The sequence below is a fragment of the Herpailurus yagouaroundi genome, unplaced genomic scaffold (assembly GCF_014898765.1).
Source record: "Herpailurus yagouaroundi ecotype Mexico unplaced genomic scaffold, PumYag 213, whole genome shotgun sequence".
In the NCBI taxonomy this organism is placed as follows: domain Eukaryota; kingdom Metazoa; phylum Chordata; class Mammalia; order Carnivora; family Felidae; genus Herpailurus; species Herpailurus yagouaroundi.
The window spans coordinates 12,494-32,810 of NW_024412444.1; the positions used below are offsets into that span (position 1 = coordinate 12,494).

Here is a 20,317-nt window from a genome sequence, read left to right on the forward strand (position 1 = left end):
AATTTAACACACCTCACATAAAATTAGGGTCTTACTGGCTTTAAGATTCAAAGATAAGTAAATTAGTTTGTTTCCTAAAATCTATTTTTGTCCTAAAAGGATACTGCAAATATTGCCCACAAGAAACTCCCAGCTGGGGTACCTGGGTGGCTCAGTCCATTAAGCATCCAACGCTTGGTTCTGGCTCAGGTCATGAGCTCATGGTTTGTGAATTCGAGCCCTGCATCAGGCTGTCTGCTGACAGCGCAGAGATTCTCTGTCACCCTCTCTCCGCTCCTTGCACACTCATGCTCTTTCTCTCAATATAATAAATAAACATTAAAAAGAAAAGAAGAGAAACTCTCAGCTCTCATTGTGGTGGAGCCCCTGGAATATCTCGTTCCTGTTAGAAAAGATGGGTGTATCATATGGCATCAGTAAGGAGACAGGAGCAAAGGTGCTGATGAACAAATTGTCCTGAATTCTTTCTGCTTCCGGCCGCCATCTTCCACTTCACGCCTGTGTCCATGTCCAGGGAGAGCTGAGGCTCAGGTGGAATGGGGAGGTGCAGTGCGGGATGGTTGGACAAGTCGAGTTTTATCCACTTACACGGCAAAACAGTGAATGCCACACCTGCTGCTTCCGCCTTCTTGTCCACTTTTTACACACTCCTGGGTGTGAAACAGTTTGGCCCACAGCTGACAAGAAGCACACTTCCTGACTTAAGGAGAGCTTCCGAGGGATAGCTGTTTCCTTTTCTTTTATAGAGAAAATGACAAATACATATAAATGAGCATCTTAGGGCGCAAGACACACACTAAATTTCATCAGTATTCATGACATGTGCTTCATTCTCTCCACAACTGACATCTGTTAAAAACGAGATTTGGGAGTGCTATCCTGGTTCCAGTAATTCTGTAACATGGATTCTGCGGTGATGCTTTATTGATTTCTCCCACTTTTGTCACCCTGAATTTACAACTACTGTAGATAACTTTCAGCCCTGTGGGATCTCCTTCTACAGAGACGGTAACACTGTCTATTCAATGAAATGCATTATGTAAGAGGCCAAATCACTTAGTTGTTGAGAACAGCCTCAATTTCATTTGTATGTCAAGATAGCTCTATTTTAAATCTCGTTAGGTAAATTTCTAAAACGGTGATTAAACCGTAGCCAGCCAAGGGAAAACTAGAAATAAATTAGAAGTGTCACTGATTTGAGAACTCTAGTTCTTTCCTGCGTGCCTACAGAAATTAAGGAGCGTCTCTTTTCTGGGTTACAGGCTTTGGTGAGAAATCCGGAAGAAAGAATGTGTGAAAGAAAAAGATGACAACTATGCATGGCAAACAAAATCCGAAGATTATTACAGTGAAAGCAGAAAGAGGAAGTCAGAAGAATACCTACTACTAAAGGTAAGTGGACACCTGTAAATGCTGAACTCTGATGCTGAACAGGAAAGTGGGTTTCTACACGTATGTGTGTGAGTGTACAGAGACTTACCAAGTGGGGATAGGATAGGATAGGATAGGATAGGATAGGATAGGATAGGATAGGATAGGATAGGATACATAATATGATCTACCATCAAAATATCTGTGTTCTAGAAATGAGGAAGAAAATTAGTAAATACAGTTAATTCCTTACTCTCAAATAAAAGCTAGCTGCCCAAAAGTTGAAAAATAGACTTACCTTTTACAAAGGGGTTCTCTTTTCAGAAAGCAAAACAAACAAAAGCCAAAATAACTGATGTACTAACTGTGCTGTGCCGTTGACACATTTCCTACAATATATTTCCAATATTTTATACACACAGTTGTAAAGTTATTATCTTTTTGTTCTCAGTTGAACACTGACCGGCTTAAGTCCAGAGGACAATTGAGCAAGCTAATAGTTGATTATTTTTATACATGCAGTGATTTTTGTCCTTAGCTTTCTTGTAGTACAGGTGTGCTCTGTACCTTTAGTGTTAGTCCTTTGCGTCTTTCCCCTATTTTCCATGGCTTTTTACAATAAAATAAGAGGGAAATTGAAATATTTCAGTGGCAGCCCAAACTGGAAACCAAACTGCCAGGCTCGTGGGCAGTGCTAGCGTATGATGTCTCAGGATGTTTCTACATTAGGTGATCTCAGAAATCCATATTTGACACAGTCCATATTTGATTTGAGGGAGATTGATGTATAATGTGAAAAGTATGAGTTGTATCCAAGCAGAATGTACAACAGTTAAGGACAGCATTTACACAGTCTCTCGAAATGCTTCCTTGAGTGAAATAAACAGGTGGATTGCAATTTCCACGCACCAGCCCGGCTGGAGAGGACTATCCTTGAGCAGTCAGAGACATGGACTCAAGATTCTTGGTCTTCCACTGACCACTTCTATGACTGTGGTCAAAATGGCTCATCTTCCATCGCCTCTGTTTTCTTGGGTAGATGAGGATACGTGGATGAAATGAGTTAATATTATACGAAGCACCTGGGAGAATGGTGAGCACATAGAAAGTGCTCAATAATTAGTGGCTGATTTTATCCTTGAGTAAAGTGTCCTTCAGAGATGGAAATCTCTGTTGTTTTCTGTGGAGCAGAGAGGTAGAGGAGCCTAAAGGGTGCAGAGGAAGTGAAGGCGGATATGTCTCACCCTGGGCGCGTATGTACCGTCCACGCTGCTATCTTGGGAACCCACGGGCACTAGGAAGGATAAAAGAAAGCTACAGGGGGCTCAGTGTGTCTCTCAAACTTGTAGTCACTTAGGTGCTTCGGGAACAATTGGAGAATATAAACTTAAGTGGTGTAGGATCTTAAATTACAGAGCAGGTCATCTCAGACTCTTGGCTGCAATCTGTAAGGCACGGTGTGATCCGGCCCTAGCCGGATTTATCTCCAGCTTCTCCTGCTTGCATTCTGGGCTCACTCATACCTTGTTCCTGACCCTTTCAATCACAACAGATCCTTTGCACACACTACCCGTGAGCCTTTGCACACACTACCCAGTGCAGCCTGTATACTCTCCCTCCCTCCACCTGACTCCTTTGCACTTTCCTTTCTGTCTCAGACCTGTCTACTAAGGAGAACCACCGCCCCCCCATGACACTGTCTTCCAAAAATATCACTGTTACATTTGTTGTCATTCTCATCAACACTAACTTTGAGGGTCTTTTTGTCCATATCCTTGAAACAAGGGACATTCAGAAATTTTCTCATCCTTGCCAGTCTGACAGGCGATGAGCTTGGCTATTTAAAGTAGGTATAGGTGGGGTGCCTGGGTGGCTCAATGGGTTAAGCGTCTGACTTCAGCTCAGGTTATGATCTCACAGTTTGTGAGTTTGAGCCCTGCATCGGGCTCTGTGCTGACAGCTCAGAGCCTGGAACCTGCTTTGGATTCTGTGTAACCCCCTCTCTCTGCCCCTCCCCCACTCGTGCTCTGTCTCACTCTGTCTCTCAAAAATAAATAAATGTTAAAAAAAATTTTTTTAGGGCGCCTGGGTGGCGCAGTCGGTTAAGCGCCCGACTTCAGCCGGGTCACGATCTCGCGGTCCGTGAGTTCGAGCCCCGCGTCAGGCTCTGGGCTGATGGCTCGGAGCCTGGAGCCTGTTTCCGATTCTGTGTCTCCCTCTCTCTCTGCCCCTCCCCCGTTCATGCTCTTGTCTCTCTCTGTCCCAAAAATAAATAAACGTTGAAAAAAAAATTAAAAAAAAAATTTTTTTTTAATTTTTAAAAGAAAATAAAGTAGGTATAAGAAAGGACATACAGATAGGCAGTGAGGGCAGAAGTTAATCATTCATTGTCATCAGAGCCTCTTTCCTTTAGGGCACTCATTCTTTTTTTTTTTTAAATTTTTTTTTTTCAACGTTTATTTATTTTTGGGACAGAGAGAGACAGAGCATGAACGGGGGAGGAGCAGAGAGAGAGGGAGACACAGAATCAGAAACAGGCTCCAGGCTCTGAGCCATCAGCCCAGAGCCCGACGCGGGGCTCGAACTCACGGACCGCGAGATCGTGACCTGGCTGAAGTCGGACGCTTAACCGACTGCGCCACCCAGGCGCCCCTAGGGCACTCATTCTTAATGGGAATTATTTTCTTTATTTGCTTCCTCAGTTGTTTTTCCTACCTTTCTTACCGGTCTGTAGGTCCTGTGAGGCTGGGTTGGTGTTTTCACAATAATATTCTGGGATCCTGGTCCAGCAACTGCTGTATCTGATGTACTTGAAAAACATTCTGGGAGTGAAAAAATGAATGAGAAGGACAGGGTCCCTGAGCTCAGGAGCACAGGTGTTGTAATTGAGACAGATGATCGCTTTACAGGACTAGAGATTCAGAATTAGAGCAAGGAGATAATCAATGGGTCTCACAAAAAAAAATTTGACTCATGGAGGCACGAGAAAGATTCTAAACATTAACTGCACAGCACAAATAAGGACCAACTTAGATGGGTATAGGCCGTAGTGCCGGGCAGGGTGTTTCCCTTCAGTTGCTGGATTGTGTGGAGATGGGCGGGGTTCGAGGGTAGGGCCGAGGGTAGTGATCGGTTGCCCAACACTACGGAGAAAATTGTGTATTTTAATATTAAGTGCAGCTACACGTATGCATTGCTACTGAATATCAGCCCTGATTATAGTATACCTTATTTATTTATTTATTATTATTATTTTTCAACGTTTATTTATTTTTGGGACAGAGAGAGACAGAGCATGAACGGGGGAGGGGCAGAGAGAGAGGGAGACACAGACTCGGAAACAGGCTCCAGGCTCCGAGCCATCAGCCCAGAGCCTGACGCGGGGCTCGAACTCACAGACCGCGAGATCGTGACCTGGCTGAAGTCGGACGCTTAACCGACTGCGCCACCCAGGCGCCCCTAGTATACCTTATTTAAATAACCAAGTGCACCTGTCAAACTGGCAAGAATGAAAGAAGTTCTAAATACCCCTTGTGGGAAAGACATGGACAGAAAGGCTCTCATGATCACTGTCGATGAGACTGTCAACAGTGGCCATATTTTTGGAAGCTAACTTGGCAGTGTTTGTCAAAATGTTAAATGCACATTCGCATTGACCAGGTAATAGAACTTTTAAGAGTTTGTCTTCCAGACAAACTGGTCTGAATACAAAACACTGTATGCACAAGTACGTTCGCTCTAGCACTGTTTTAATAGCAAAAATATGGCAGCAGTTTATGTGTCTACTAATAGAAGAGTAGTAAATAAGTGGTGGTATTTCCATCCAATAGGACAAGGTAGCCCCTGAAATGTATTAACTGAAAGGGGAAAAGCTCCTGAAATTGTGTATATTATGATCATGTCTGTCAAAAGCGAATGAACACAACTTAAGTGTCATCAGCAGATGAATGGATAAACAAAATTTGGTCTTTGATGGAATATTCTTCCGCCATAAAAAGGAATGAAGTTCTGATACATGCTACAATATGCATAAATCTTGAAAACAGGGGTGTCTGAGTGGCTCAGTCGGTTAAGTGTCCAACTCTTGATTTTGGTTCAGGTGTCATGATCTCACGGTTCATGAGTTCGAGCCCCATGTTGGGCTCTGTCCTGATAGCACAGAGCCTGCTTGGGATTCTCTCCCTCTCCCTCTCTCTGCCTCTCCCCCACTCACATTCTATCTTTCTCTCAAAATAAATAAACATTAAAAAGGGGGGAAAAAGCAAAAAAAAACATGAAAACATTACAATAAGTGACACAAAAGGACAAACACTGTACGATTCAACTTATGTGAATTATCTGGACTAGGCAAATTCGTAGAGCAAGTAGAGATTACCAGGAATTGGGACAAGGGAGGAATGGGGCATTAATGATTAATGGGATTAATGGCTACTGTTTGGGGTGACGAAAAAGTCTTGGAACTAGTGATGGTTGCACAACATTGTGAATGAAATTAACGCCAACGAATTGTACATTTAAAAATGAAAATGGCAGATTTATGTCATATCTATTTTATCAGAATTTTTTAAAACTTGAGAGAAAAAGTAAATGAGCAGACAAAAAATAAAAGGAGGCCCACACACACGTGTGCCCACAGGCATATAGTCTGGAAAGTTACCTTCAGATTGTTGACAGTGATTGTCTAACAGATGGAATGAGGGGCAGAGCAGGAGAGAAGAAAATTTTATCCCCTATCCTTGTATATTTTTTGCATTTTTCACAGTAAGCATAGATTTTAACATTTTTTCAATTGAAGGGTTTTTTTTTAAAAAGTCATCCTGACCTGTGGTAAAACCCTAGAATTGGTACCATTTTCCAGTTTACAACCAAAACAATCCTGAAAGGTCTGTTTCCAATTGAACGTGCTCACTCACATATAACATCCCTGTGTGTGCAATGTTTAACCTGGAGTGAGAATTTAATTACAGTTTAAAACAAGAAATAGTTTTCCTTTTCTAAATTAAACTACATCTTGTGGAAAACAGGCTCTCGATATAGAAAGAACTTGATCTTATCCCTCCCTCAAAGACCAACTCCTCTATCTAGTAATTTCCTGCAAAGGAAACTGCTTCTATTCGTAGTTTTACATCCCCTTTGTTGGTAAAGCATCTAAGGCATGTTGGCTATACAATAATGAGACTTAATATCAGAACCCCCAGAAGTTTTTATGCATAATAAGAGATTTTTTTAACCATAATAAAATTCCGTGAAAATAGCATTTGAATGGGTCATCCATTTTGCAAAATGTGTAAACCCTATAACGTAGTCACAGGTTCATAAAAGTAAAGAGAATATATGGAAGGGCATGCACTTCATGTTGGAAACCCCAAGGAGATGATCTCATGAATGGTGTCAGATGAGTGGAGATTACTTACTTCTTTATATGCCTGTGCCATGTTTAATTGTTACAATTAAGGGCTTTCTAATAGCTTTATTAAGGCAGAACTGACCAGCAATTGAACTGCACATATTTAAAGGGTAAAATTTGAGGAGTGCCTGATGGCTCAGTCAGTAGAGCATGGGGGTCATGAGTTCGAGCTCCAGGTTGAGTGCGGAGTTTACTTTAGAAAAAAATAAACTAGGGGCGCCTGGGTGGCGCAGTCGGTTGAGCGTCCGACTTCAGCCAGGTCACAATCTCGCGGTCCATGAGTTCGAGCCCCGCGTCGGGCTCTGGGCTGATGGCTCAGAGCCTGGAGCCTGTTTCCGATTCTGTGTCTTCCTCTCTCTCTGCCCCTCCCCCGTTCATGCTCTGTCTCTCTCTGTCCCAAAAATAAATAAACGTTGAAAAAAAAATTTTTTTAAAAAAAGAAAAAATAAACTAAAACAGAGTGTCAAATTTGAGGAAAACACGTTGTAACTCTATGAAGAGGGAGATGCTAACTAAACTTACCCTGGTAATAATTTCACCACGTGTGTATGTCCAGTCATTATGCCGTCCACCTTAAATTTACACAGAGCTGTATGTCAGTTATGTCTCAAGGAAACAAAAAAAGGCAAAGAGAAGGATGAGGGGGAAGATGAAACTGGCAAAATATTTTCAAATATAATTAAGAAAGAGGATCCTCTGAGAATTCTTAAGTGTCTTGCTTTTTGTTGCATGTTTGGCACTGCTTAGGCAGTAAAATAAACCAGCAGCTCAGAGCTGAGAAGCCAAAAAATAAAAAATAAAAAAATAAAGTGGGCAGCCTGATACGTTTTGGCATATGTTTATACTCATGAAGCCATCACCATAATCAAGTTAATGAAAACATCCATCATTCTTCAGTCTTCTCGTGCGCCTTTGTAATCTGCCCTTCCTGCCCTATCCCACTCCTCTCTTACCCCAGGCAACCACTGATCTTGTTTCTATCACTGTGTATTAGTTTGCGTTTCCTACAATTTTATATGAATGAAATCCTGCACTACAAATTGTTTTGTCTGGCATCTTTCACTCAGCATAATTATTTTGAGATTCATCCATGCTGTACTGTGTATGATGTTCCATTCCTTTATATTGTTGAGTTGGATTCCATTACCTGAATAACCTCCATTTGTTGAGTTATTCCCTGTTAATGGGCGTTTGAGTTATTAACAGTTTTTCACTATTACAAATAATGCTACCATGCATATTCATGTATAAGTCTTTATGTGAATATAGGCTTTCAGCTCTCTTGGGTAAATATCTAGGAGTAGAATGGCTCGATCCTATGGTAGGTATATGTCAGCTTTTTGAGAAATTGTCACACTGTTTTCTTAAGTGGTTGTACCAGTTTACATTCCCACCTGCCCTGAAAGAGAGTTCCAGTTCCTTCACCTTCTTATCAGTAGATGGTATGACCAGTCTTTTTCCATTTCATCCATTCTGATAGGTATGTAGTAATAACTTGTTGTGGTTTTAACTTGCTTTTCCCTAAAGACGACTGATGCTGAATATCTTTTCACATTCTAACTGGCCATCTGTATATTTTCTCAGTGAACTGATTCAATCTTTTGTGCATTTTTTAAAAGTCGGTGTTTTGTTTTGTTTTTTAAGTTTTATTTATTTAAGTGATCTCTACACTCAACATGGGCCTTGAACTCACAATCCCAAGATCAAGAGTCAGATGCTCTACTGACTGAGCAAGCCAGGCACCCCAGGTGTTTTGTTTTCTTATTGAATTTGAGAGTTCTTTATATATTCTGGATGCAAGTCCTTTCTCAGATGTCTGCTTTGCAAATATTTTCTCCCAGTGTCTACCTTGTTTTCTCTTTTTCTCAATGGTGTCTTTTGAAGAGGAGAGGTTTTTTTGATGTGTTTAATTTGGGGTTTTTTTGTTTGTTTTTAAAAAAAATTTTTTTAATGTTTATTTATTTTTCAGAGAGAGAGAGAGACAGAGTGTGAGTAGGGGAGGGGCAGGGAGAGAGGGAGACAGAATCTGAAGCAGGTTCTAGGCTCTGTGCTGTCAGCACAGAGCCCAATGCAGGGCTCGAACTGACAGAAAGAGATCGGGACCTGAGCCAAAGTTGGACAGTCAACCGACTGTGCCATCCAGGTGCCCCTTGATGTGTTTAATTTGTTTTAATTTGAATTATTACGGTGAGGGACATCTAAGGATATTTGTCAGCCCTCACAATTTTTACATTTAGATACCCACCCGACACAATATCAAGCATATTAAAACTCACATGTATCCCACATTAAAGATAATCTTTTACTCTCTTCCCTTTTTAAAGGCTTTTTAATTCATTTTGAAATTATTTATTACAAGAAACTCATTTAGTTTCTTATTGGCTATAATTCTTCAGGATTCATCATGTATCCTTGATGATTCATGCCGAGTAAAAAATGTAACTTGAAATTACTTTAAAACATAATGTAATTTAATATAAGCTACACTTTATCAACTAACAAAGTTTGACAATACATTAATTTTTGTAGATATTAATTTAAGTATTTATTACTTTAATTTGGGTAGTTTTCTTTTTCATATTTAGAAGCCAGTAAGTTTGTTTGCTTATTTTTTAGCTCTGGAATATATGTAGCTTCTAGAATTTGAAAAAAAAACCAGTCTGGTTAAAGTACATTTAAAGAAAAATATAATAATTAATAAATTCAAAAGAAAACAAATAACTTAAGGCTGTTCTCAAGCATGTAATAGGCAATCATTAGGTGTGAGTAACCGGGTTTGAAAGAGATACCTGGAGACTGACTGGCATTCAGAACACTAAATGTTAAGGGGCGCCTGGGTGGCTCAGCCGGCTAAAAGTGTCGACTTCGGCTCAGGTCATGATCTCGCGGTTCGGGAGTTCGAGCCCCGCGTTGGGCTCTGTGCTGACAGCTCAGAGCCTGGAGCCTGTTTAATATTCTGTGTCTCCCTCTCTCTCTGACCCTCCCCCATTCATGCTCTGTCTCCCTCTGTCTCAAAAATAAATAAATCTTAAAAAAGAAATTTAGAACACTAAATGTTGAGGAATTTGATGTGTTTCTGCTGGTACTCAAATTTCCTGCTGAAGTTTGGTTAAAACAAAGAAACAAACAGACTCTCTTTTGGCTCCGAAGTCTCACAAAATGATGGTTCTTATTTTTTAAATTTTCCTATTTTTAAAAATGTTTTTATTTCAAAATTATTGCATGATTTATGTAAAGATAGTCAAACAGGAAACGTATTTTATGATGTTGAATATTAAAGGCTCTCACTTCCATTCTTCAAAGTTAACTGTCAAACATTTTCTTTAACTAAAATAAATAGAAAACAGATGCAAGGTCTTTTATTCCCTTCAAAGCAAGAAATAACTTTAAAATCATCAAAGATATATACAAATATAGGAATATCTAAATGTCAAATGAATGATAGATATTAAAATATGTGTCCTTCATATGGAAGTCTGCTTGAAAACCATTTAAAAATGTTAAACGATCATTAGGAAAATGCAAATCAAATCCCGCAATAAGATACCACTTCATCCACTAGAATGGCTATTATATATGTATTTTTAAAAAGTGCTGGTAAGGCTGTGCATAAATTGGAATCCTGTGCATTGGTGGGAATGTGAAATGGTGCAGTCACTGTGGGAAACAGTATGGCCATTCTTCAAAAAAAATTGAACTAGAATTAGAGTGCCTGGGTAGCTCAGTTGGTTAAGCTTCCGACTTTTGATTGGGGCTCAGGTCATGATCTCATGGTTTGTGAATTCGAGCCCTGCACTTGACATGCTGTCACTCCTCCTCGCTCTGCCCCTCCCCTGCTCACGCTTCCCCTCGCTCTTTCTCTCTCTCAAAATAAATAAATAAACGTTAAAGACATTTTTTGAAATAAAAAATGTTAAGCTAGAATTACCATATGATCCAGCAGTCCACCTCTGAGTGCATACCTAAAAGCATTGTAAGCGGAGACTTCTTTTTTTTTAAAAAAATTTTTAACGTTTATTTATTTTTGAGACAAAGAGAAAGAGAGCATGAACGGGGGAGGGTCAGAGGGAGGGAGACACAGAATCTGAAACAGGCTCCAGGCTCTGAGCTGTCAGCACAGAGCTCTGAGCTGTCAGCTCAGAGCCCGACGCGGGGCTCGAACTCACGGACCATGAGATCATGACCTGAGCCGAAGTTGGCCGCTTAACCGACTGAGCCACCCAGGCGCCCCATAAGTGGAGACTTCTTGAACAGATACTTGTACACCAATATTCATAGCATTACTCACAACCGCCAATGGTAGAAACAAACCAAGCATCCATTGACAGGTGAATTGATAAACAGAATGTGGTCTATACATACAATGGAATACTATTCAGCCTTAAAAAGGAAGAACATTCTGGCACATGGTACAATATGGAAGAACCTTAAGGACTTTATGCCGAGTGAAACAAGCCAGACACAGTAGGACAAATATTGTATGATTCCGTTTATATGAGGTTCCCAGACTAGTCAAATTCATAGAGACAGAGGTGGAATAGTGGTTGCCACGGGCTGGGGGGGGAGGGGAAAATGAGGAGTCACTGCCTCATGGCTACTGAGTGGCATTTGGGGATGACGAAAATGTTCTGGGGAAGGATGGTGATGCTGATTGTCCAACAATATAAATGTACTTACTGCCACAAAACCCTACACTTAAAAATGGCTAGAATGGTAACTTTCATCTCACATGTGTTTTACCACAACTTTGAAATAACATTAAGAGGAAAAATTTCCGAATGTTTCCAAATAAAAAAAAAAAATAGCTAAATTACCACCCTAATGCACTTTAGTGATAGCCAAAATTTCCTAATGGTCTCATGGCCCAAAATGAAAGAGCAATATTTTCAAAGGGAAAAAAAGTATTTTCCTTTCAAGTGATCCTTTAAATGATACTTCTGACTTTAGTAGTGCCGCTTCAGAAAGAAATTACCAGCCACCTCACAGGCATTCTTTAAAGACTTTACACATATTAACTCATTTAATCCTCAACAGAGCCAGGAAAGGCTGTTATTTCCATTTCAGAGATGAGAAAGGATGTGGAGAACAGAGAGGTTATGTAACATGCCCAAGGTTACACAGTTGGTGAGAGGTAAAGCTGGCTGTCAAACCCTGAAAAGTTGGTTCTAGAGCCCACAGTGCTCTGAGCCACTACGTTTTCCCATCTAGTAGTATCAGGGGAGCTGTCTATATACTGGGGGAGCATGCCTAGAATTTCTACCGGGTGGTTATACCTGGAAAGCTTAAGAGTATTGATACTCTTTTAGCTTTTCTTCAGTAAAAGCTTGTGCCTTGAAATATGTAAATAATTTATCTCCAGCTGGAAATTATTCTTCAACATTTACCTGGTTTTTTAGTAATGCCAATCTTGAAGGAGGTGCAAGAAAATGCTATACACAAAAATGTAAGTTTTCTAAGCTTTATCAGGGAAAAAGCTCTGGAAAGAATATCTCCATATTGAAAGAAGATTCTTATATTCTTTCTTTCATCCTAAGATTAATGCCTCCCACAGCCTTACATTAATTTAAAAAATAATCATGTTTATATTCAAACAAATTTAGGAAATGGTGAATTACAAAGAGTTAGAATTTCTGTACTGTGGGACTTCTTAGGGATTAACATACTAAGAAACATTGTGTTGAGACTCCTGGATGGCTCAGTGGGTTAAGCATCTGACTCAGCTCAGGTCATAATCTCACAGTTCATGAGTTCGAGCCCCGCATCGGGCTGTTTGCTTACAGCTCAGAGACTGGAGTCGGCTCCGGATTCTGTCTCCCTCTCTCTGCCCCTCCCCCACTCACCCTCTTGTCTTTCTCTCTCAAAAATAAATAAACATTAACAATTTTTTTTTAATATTGTGAATTGCCAAGAAAGGGAAATCATATGTATTATGTTAAATAATATATTAGTATATGTTATATAATATACAGTTGTTTCCCAGGGTTCTTTTACCACTACTGCTCCCATGGAAGAGCATGAGCAGTTGAGTGCTTCCTGGAACACTTTTGGGAATCTGGGACATAACTAGGGATTTTCCAAATCTACCACCAGGGGGCATTCCCCTCCCACTTATATTCCGACAAACATTGGCCAAAACTTCATTTTCCCTCAGCACCCATAAGACAGGCAGACATTTTGAAGCAGACTTTGCTAAAACCTTTCAAATGATGAAGAAAAGAAATAAGAAAAATGAGAAGTTCTATAGTCACACCTCCCAAATCCATGAGGCTGAGCTGAAGAAATAGCAAGTCTGGTAAACTCTCCTGGGACAGTATGGAATACAAGTTGTCAGCCATATTGCTTCCACTCCTGCTTCTTAGCCAAGTGACCTGTCTGTCATCTTGACCCCCAAGAGCATCTATGGGCTTACCTTCTCACATCTGAGGATAAATCCCATAGACTTTAATGTTTTCACAGGTTAAATTATTCTCTAATTTAAATTTCCCAGGTCTGCACTGTGATCTTTCCTCTCAGTCCTGGCTGGCAGTTCTGAGGTACCTCTGTGGTGGTGAACCAATATGGCAGTTCCATGAATGTTCTAGTCATGATTAAATGTGCAGTAAATGTGTCACCCTCATGTCGCTTGCCAGGGCACACTTTATTAATCAGCAAAGCACGCTTTCTTTGTAAAACTCAGAACCAGTCCCACAGTCCTTCCTGACACTGGGCCCCAGGCAGGCATTACCAATGGGTTGCTGTTAATGAGAATGGAAAAATCCTTTCATCCAAGCTTAGGATATAAATTCCACCTACCTCTGGAACCTTCTGTGTTGACTCTCTCAGATGAATGTAATCTCTGGTAGCCTCTACTGAAAACACAGACACAGACACACACACACGTTTTAAAAAGCCTGTTTTGGGGGCACCTGGGTGGCTCAGTCAGTTGAGCGTCCGACTCTTGGTTTTGGCTCAGGTCATGATCTTACAGTTCGTGGGTTCAAGCCCCGCGTTGGGCTCTGTGCTGACAGTATGGAGCCTGCTTAAGATTCTCTCTCTGCCCCACCCCCACTTGTGCACATGCTCTCTCAAAATAAATAAACTTGAAAAAAAATTTTTTAAGTCTACTTTAGCTCCACAATAATGAAAGTCTCTATTATAAGCCCATCCGAGCCTTATCCGTACCTTATCCATAGAGCACTGGAAAGATACTGTACCTTATTGGAACAGGAGGCTTGTTACATCCCAGCATGTGCCAGAGGCTTAAATTTGGCCCATTCTGTTGTTTAACTCTGACTGATATGGATATCATGTGCTTATGCCCCATTTTGATTAGCATGTCCTTGGAGTTGACTTTGTACAAGCTGCTCAGGAAATAGCCTCTGCTCTCTGTCGAACTTTAGCAAGTATCAGGCATTAAAGGGCCTAACCTGTTATGGTAGGCTTTGAAATGAATTGTCATCTTTCAGGTGTTTTTTTTTTTTTTCTTTTAGCATTCATGAATAAGACGGGCAATACTTTGTAGTCACTAAGCTTGAACTCTGGAATTAGATGGGGTTCCACTCTTTGCTGCCTACTTAATTATTTTAGAGCCTTTGGCGAATTTCTCCTTCACCGCTCCAAACCTCCTGAAAAATAGAGGCAATAATAATACCTATCGTGTTGTGGTTCATTTATAAAATTAACGTTATTGTGTATCTATTTTGTACCATGATTGGGTGGATTTAATGGAATGGGACATGTAACTAATTCACTTATTAAATGATACTATTGTTATTATTCCTCTTCTAAAGCACTGGTGTTTCAGCTGAAGCCCTCATGAAAGGTGGGGGCAAAAGATGGCCCTGGTTCTTGAATTCCAAGTTGATTAGAAATGAAATGTAGGTGGTAGACCAGCAGTCATTTAATTTTAAAGTTGTGCACGGGAGGTGAACTTTCTGCAGTGGCCAGCGGGGTGCGCTGTGTGAACAGAGTACGCGACTGCCACAGACAAGGTCGCGCTTGCCCTCGGGAATGGGGCTCAAAATGGTGAGTAAGTTCAACTTAACCGCCAATTCTCTAGCTTCTGTTTCCTGCTGAATTGAACTCCGTCCACATTCTGATGGCAGCAGAATTGATTCACGTGTACTAGATGTCCTCTCTGACCAATACTGCTTTTGCAAAGAAAGCGATGTGCTTGGGGAAGCGTGAGGAGAAAGTGACACTGATACATTGGGTAATTGTTAAGAAAGCATTATGGAAATACTGTAAATGAAAAATTGACTACTGAGGAGAGAGGATAACACTGTGGAAAATAATAAGACAAGGAAATCTTGGAAAGCACTAGTTCATCAGCCACTTTCCTACTGTTCAAAGTCACAGTCTGGCCACAGTGGCCAAGTTCTAAGGACTAAAAGGGGAAGTTTTTATTGACAGCCTCTATGATTTTTTATATTGTTTTTATTGGATTTGCGATTTAGAATCTCACATTCTTTTAGTCTTGCCTCTTGAAATCAGCTTCAGAAAGCAACCCAGTCACCTGAGCAAATTTCAAATTTATCTTTTTTTTTTTTTTTCCAAAAGAGCTGTTTTTATTCCAAATATGAATTTCCACATTGGGACTTAAGGTAGTCAGCATATGTCTTACATCAATTACATTGTCTTATAAAAATAATTCAGCTTCTGACATTTGGATAAAAGAAATATTGTATCTTGTTATATAATATTTATTCTTGATTATCAGTGAAATCAAGGTTTTTTTTTTCTTGTATTTACTGGCCATTTATATCCCTTAGGAAGTTGCATATTCCCATCCTTCTTTTTCCAATGATTTGTTTTTTACATTAATAGATTAATGGGGCACCTGGGTGGCTCAGTTGGTTAAGCATCCAACTCTTGATTTCAGCTCAGGTCATGATCTCACAGTTTGTGGGACCAAGCCCTGCATCAGGCTCTGTGCTGACAATACGGAGCCTGCTTGGGCTTCTCTCTCTCCCCCTCTCTCTCTGTCCCTCTTGTTTGTGCTCTCTTGCTCTTACTCTCAAAATAAATAAATAAAGTGAAAAAAAATTGATCAAGAAGGAAATCATTGATTTGGGGGTGACGGACCATAGTACAAGCAGCGGGCCTAAATAATACAGTCCTGATCACAAAACAATTCCAAAATATTGGAGAAGGTGAATTCTCAGCTTCTGCCTAAATTTGAGAGTTAAGTGTTGTGTCTTGACTTCTCTCTCCCACTTGGCGTCAATCTGGAGCTCACAGATGGCTGGTTCCTCTTCTTCAGAAGAAGGTGTGTACATTCTCTGTGAGCCCTGTGGCAGGTGCAAAGTGCTTGGAGAGAGGGACTCTTCCACATTCCATGCAGAGCCCCGTAGAAGAGGTGGGTCGTGCTGCTTGGCCATCCTCCTTGAGAGAAGGCACCAGGGGCATTTGTCTGTGAAGGAGCACAGCTCGGCCTACGAAAGGGAGGTGCATAATTCCTTCATCAGCCTGGGCAGTGATTGGATTATAATCATTTCTGTATCTTGCACTCGGGGCAAGTGTTGGTTGGGATGATGGTAGAATAAATTACCAGGGACTCCATCTGCCGAAATAATCATTCAGGTAGTTGAGTGCTTTCACAGACAACAGTTTTGAGATTAAATTTAATGATATTTAGTTATGAAAACATTTGCGGTATTAAAATTTGTGATATAATAACAAAGTGCTTATTAACGCATTCAAAAGCAAGATCTGATGTACCATAATTTCAAACTAGTCAGGAGTGTATACAATATTTGGGGATGTAAGTAACCACATAATGCTATCAAAGACTTTCTCTGATTTCTACTGAGACTGAGTGACGGGTTCTGCTAATATTTACGTAGTTTGTTACTCATATTCATAACTGAAGAAATTCTCCTTTTTAAGTAGACGTTAGTGAAAAAAAATTAAAGATGTAATTTTTACACTCATCCAAGTTCCATTCTTAACGTTTATTTATTTTTTTGGGACAGAGAGAGACAGAGCATGAACGGGGGAGGGGCAGAGAGAGAGGGAGACACAGAATTGGAAACAGGCTCCAGGCTCTGAGCCATCAGCCCAGAGCCCGACGCGGGGCTCGAACTCACGGACCGCGAGATCGTGACCTGGCTGAAGTCGGACGCTTAACCGACTGCGCCACCCAGGCGCCCCTGCATTCTTGAATCCTGTAGAAGGATGCCCTGGGGATCCAGGACCCCTGACTGAAATTCCTTGGTCTCCAGGCCGGTGGGCGTTGGTGCTGGTCGGGACTGGTGCTGACTACAAAGGGGTCTGGAGGATGATAGAACTGTTCAGTCTTGGATATGATGGTAGTTAAAGTACTATTTATTTATTTATTTATTTATTTATTTATTTATTTATTTTTTTAAATTTTTTTTTTCAACGTTTATTTATTTTTGGGACAGAGAGAGACAGAGCATGAATGGGGGAGGGTCAGAGAGAGGGAGACACAGAATCGGAAGCAGGCTCCAGGCTCTGAGCCATCAGCCCAGAGCCCGACACGGGGCTCGAACTCACGGACCGCGAGATCATGACCTGAGCTGAAGTCGGACGCTCAACCGACTGCGCCACCCAGGCGCCCCTAAAGTACTATTTATTTTTATCAAAAACGAGGAATGCCACATATGAAAGTTAGAATTCAAAGAGAGAGAGAGGGAGGGAGAAAAGAAAGGAGGGAGGAAGATGGAGAAATGGAAAAGGAGAAAGAGTGGTTATGACTTGAATATTGCTGCTAATAGAAGCAGCCACTGTAAACTGTCCACAATTGTCCACTGCTTTCTTAAGAGGCAGTGTGGGGGCGCCTGGGTGGCGCAGTCGGGTTAAGCGTCCGACTTCAGCTCAGGTCACGATCTCGCGGTCCGTGAGTTCGAGCCCCACGTCGGGCTCTGGGCTGATGGCTCAGAGCCTGGAGCCTGTTTCCCATTCTGTGTCTCCCTCTCTCTCTGCCCCTCCCCCGTTCATGCTCTGTCTCTCTCTGTCCCAAAAGTAAAAATAAACGTTGGAAAAAAAAAAATTAAAAAAAAAAAAAAAAAAAAAAGAGGCAGTGTGATAACGGTCAAGGAAAAGGACTCTGGAACGAACCTCCCCGAGTTTAAATCCTGGCTCTGCCGGTTAATGGCTGTGACCCAGGGCAAGTTACATGACATTGCTCTGTCTCAGTTTTATCATCTTTAAAATGAAGATGGTAATAAGTCTGCCTACCTCATATGATTATTTGGGGATTAAATGGGTTAATATATTTAAAGTTGCTTATTAGAATAGTGCCTGGCGTATATTAAGCACTATAGTGTCATCTAATGTTTAGAAATGCTTGAGGAAGAGGCCAAGGTCATAAAGAAGACCTCAGTCAATGCCAGGGTTTACATCAGCAATCATAGAAAGACTGTTCAGTCAGGAGAAGTTAGTCATTAACAAAAAATGTCCATGTTTATGTGTTCAGAAGACACATCGGCTTACTTGTTAATATTCTTCTAAATGCATTTGCAACTTCTGTTTTGTTGTTTTTTTTTTTTTTTTTTTTTTTTTTTTTTTTTTTTTTTTTTGCTTTTGGCTCTACCTGCACCTCACCTCTCAGATGTATCAACTCCCAACATCCTCTTCCTTTTCCAAATAACTTCCCCTGCTGGCCCACCTCACATGATGTGTTTCCAGAGGACAAAGCCAGTGCATTTTTTGCAACATTTGCAAATGAAAATCATACCCATAATAAAGGCTCCAGGTCTCCTATAAAACCCTGGTTGACTTAACGATGAATACTTAGGTTTAGGTTGTTAATTATGATTGATATTTAGTATCATTCAGATAGTCTCTAAAACTGTGTTGGATATTTACAACATGGCAAAACGTTCACCTGCCAAGTCTCTTAACAGAACCCTGCTGGGATTTTAGTCTTGGGGTGTTTTACCACTAGGAGCATAGTTTGTGAGCTTTCAAATCATCTACAAGGGAAGAATTTATTGAAAATAGGTTTCTATGACATATACCCAGGCAACAGCCCATTTATCTAGAGAACCAGAAACTAGGGAATCATGGACACCTAAAATCATGAAATAACCCAAAAACTTCATTTGAAGTAGTTAAAACTGGGACACCTGAGTGGCTCGGCCGGTTAACATCCGACTTCAGCTCATGTCGTGATGTCACAGTTGGTGGGTTCGAGCCCCGCGTCAGGCTCTGCGCTGACAGCCGAGTGCCTGGAACCTGCTTCGGATTCTGTGTCTCCCTCTCTCTGTGTCCTGTCCCCCTGCCCCCACCCTCCACCCCTGTTCATTCTCTCTCTCTCTCTCTCTCAAAAATAAACAAACAAGCAAGCAAACAAACATTTAAAAAAATAATAGTTTCAACCTTCTTCAGTAAGCCTTAAAGGCTTAAAGCCTTAAAGGCAATTTATAATGAGAAAGGATGGGAGATCACCACAGCAACTTCTTTTTAACGTCAGTAAAAATATAGACAGCCAGTTCTTATTTTTTGTGGTAGTTAGGTTGTAGAAAGTTGCCTTGAGTACCAAATTAGCAAATGCTGAACCAGCTCCTAGGGGAAATATAGGGTTAGACTCTGATGAATCTCTGGTCACAACATCCTCATCAGCCAATCAATACATAACCTTGTTTTATGTGTGTTTCTGTTTGAAGACACTTTATTTACTGTATATTGTGGTTCCATTAACATTGAACTCATAGCCAACAGAACTGGAGCTTATGCCTAAATGAAACTTATCCAATACACCCATTTTCTGAATAAGGCACATCGCAGTTTTCTTATGCTTAGGAACTCTCACCAGCATTTCAGGGCTATGCTTTGGGACCATTTAAAACAGCAAAGTCATGGGGCGCCTGGGTGGCTCAGTCGGCTAAGCGTCCGACTTCAGCTCAGGTCATGATCTCACAGTTCGTGGGTTCGAGCCCCGCGTCAGGCTCTGTGCTGACAGCTCAGAGCCTGGAGCCTGTTTCAGATTCTGTGTCTCCCTCTCTCTCTGACCCTCCCCCGTTCATGCTCTATCTCTCTCTGTCTCAAAAATAAATAAATGTTAAAAAAAATTTTTTTGAAACAGCAAAGTCACCAACAAAAAGCCCAAAAGTGCAAAAAACACGGTGCTAAAAAAGACCATGTAAAGGACACTGGTTTACGGTCTGTGCACTGAAACAAGAAGGCAGGGTGTCATCTTGTTTGACCTTAGCTAAGGCCTCGCTCCGAGGGTGACTCACGTTTTTTGCCCCTCCGTACGTGTCTGAGAATGACTGCAAATGCAGCACAAGTTTGATCTTGGGGTGGCGAGTAAATTTTAGCAAGTAGACGAATTTGCAAATATGGAATGCATGAAGAATGAAGATCGATTCTATTCATAAGAAAAAGAACAAAAAAGAACCTATGTGGTCTGTTCCTCCATTCCCGAACAGCATTAGCTAAGTATAGAACGTACATTGGATAAATTTATGCCCAGTGAATCATATGCCTGTGCCAGAGTGCAACCCTCCCTGGCTCAAAGCCCACCCATCTCTCCATCACAGAGCCTCCAGAACTTCGTTAGGGGTGAGCAGACTCCAGCCTGTGGGCCACATC

At 41.0% G+C, this 20,317-nt stretch overlaps 1 protein-coding gene across 2 annotated transcripts in view; it reads left to right on the forward strand.

Moving 5' to 3' along the window:
* Positions 1–1,180: 1,180 nt before the first annotated feature.
* Positions 1,181–20,317, forward strand: part of FRMD4B (FERM domain containing 4B) — a 226,371-nt gene continuing 207,234 nt past the window's right edge. For both annotated transcript variants that reach the window (XM_040454472.1, XM_040454471.1), the window contains exon 1: positions 1,181–1,392. The gene's annotated coding sequence lies outside the window, so the exon portion shown is untranslated. The remainder of the gene's footprint in view (positions 1,393–20,317) is intronic.